We start from the raw sequence: 2,092 nt of genomic DNA on the forward strand, positions 1-2,092 counted from the left end.
ACTCAGGATGATATTCTCTAGATGCAACCATTTTTTTTTTAAGAATTTGGTTAAGTCATTGTTTCTGATAGCTGAGTAGTACTCCATTGTGTAAATGTACCACAAATTTTGTATCCATTCATCTACTGAAGGACATCTGGGTTCTTTCCAGCTTCTGGCTATTATAAATAGAGCTGCTATGAACATTGTGGTGCAATTGGAAGGAATCCTAACAGATCATCCAGAACTGCGTGTAGTCTTGTTCAGCCCTCATTATGAGTTCTTGGTATTGGGGTTTTCTGAGAAATGTGAGAAAGGATATTTCATTCGGGAGGACTTTGTACTGTACAGAATTTATTGTTTTTAAGATTTATTTATTTGATTTTTGTATATGAATGTGTATATGTTTACTACACATGTAAATGATCCAAGGAGATCAGAAAAGTGTGCCATTTCCCCTGGAACTAAAATTACAGGTGGATATGAACCACCATGTGAGTTCTGGGTTCTCTATCAGACCAGTCAGTGCTGTTAACAACTGAACCATCTTTCCATCTCCCTAAATAGAAAATCCTATTGAACCAAAACTCTACCCTAGAACGGATTCTTGCTTTAGCCACAAATTGACTAACCTGATATCAATGAGTCTGAATACAGAACAGGGTGAAACTATAATTCCTGTACATAACTGTCTAGTGTGTCTGTATTTCATTCACTTAAAAATTGTTGCAATCTCAAATTATTGTTTTCATGCCTGCTTTCCATGCACACATGTGTATGAGTGTGAACATTTTAGGAAAACTTCTGGGTTTCAGTTGTAGTATCACTACATAGTGCCTCCTGCTGTCTTCTGCCCCCTCAGCATTTTTCCTCGTTTATTGCTGCCTCTTGAGAAACAGTGATTCATGTTTTATCCCAGCCAGGCATAACTGATTTTTTTTTTTAAGTTTGGCTCCATCTTTTATTCTGCCTGTGATATTTCTTTCAGCCATAGACATATTGATGACCATTTTTATATCAGTCCAGCAATAAATTAGATAACATCCTAAATTTGAAAGACAGGGAATTGGAATAATGTAACAGGGACCCTAACACACAGACCTAAAGAATTAAAAGTGCCCCTAAAATCTAGTGCTGGGAAGAAGATCTGATGATGTGGTGGTACCAGAGGAGGAGGAAATTAATTCCTAGGAAGAGGATTAAGGAGTTCTGACAGTTTATCTCACAGTCCCGTGCATACTTCATGGCTTTTGTTTCATCTTTCTTATAAAAATGTAGCTACTTTACAGAAGGCCTTGGAGAGAAGTTAGGAGCAGTTCTCTCTTTAGCTCTGAAAATACTGTGCATGAATATAAATTTCTTATCAATTTCTCTCTTATGTTTATTTTTTAAATGAAGTGAAAATAAGAGACTAGTTTAAGTTCCTCAGTACCTGGTTACAGGAGTATAGTGTTTTTAAACATTCATTTTTGCAGCCCATGAATGTGAGGCATTTTTTCCTTTATTTATGTGGTTCTATTTCTTTTGTTGATATTCATAGTCTTCAGGATATAGTTCTTCTCTCCTGTGGTTGCCCTTTCTTTTCTTAAAAATTATGAATAGATTGATGGTCAATAATCTAAAATATAATGGGATTGTTAAGTAAATAAAATGAAAGGATGGAGGTCTAAATGAAAGAACCTCACACTTTTCCATGTCACATGACAATTTCTTTTGTCAAATCCTGTCTCCTGCCTTAGTTTATTACGATGAGGCAAGTGTTGGTCAGGATCTATTTTGAATGGGTATACCTTGAACAACAAAGCATTTTCAATATTAAAATACAGTGGGAAGTCTCTATAGACAACAAAAAACATGTTTTTATTTAAAAATAAAAATATTTTTATTCAATATTATTGCTAAGAATTTCTTTAAATTCCCAAATGGCTATAGATTTCCACATAGATTTTCTTTAATTTAATCTAATGTAAATGTACCACAATTTCTGTATCTATTCCTCTGTTGAATACATCTGTGTTCCTTTCACCTTCTGGCTATTATAAATCAGTCTATGAACAGAGGGAAGCATGTTCATATTGTTCATGTTGTATGTTGGAGGTTCTTTTGGGTATAT

This window comes from Micromys minutus (assembly GCF_963924665.1).
Source record: "Micromys minutus genome assembly, chromosome: 28".
Classification (NCBI taxonomy): domain Eukaryota; kingdom Metazoa; phylum Chordata; class Mammalia; order Rodentia; family Muridae; genus Micromys; species Micromys minutus.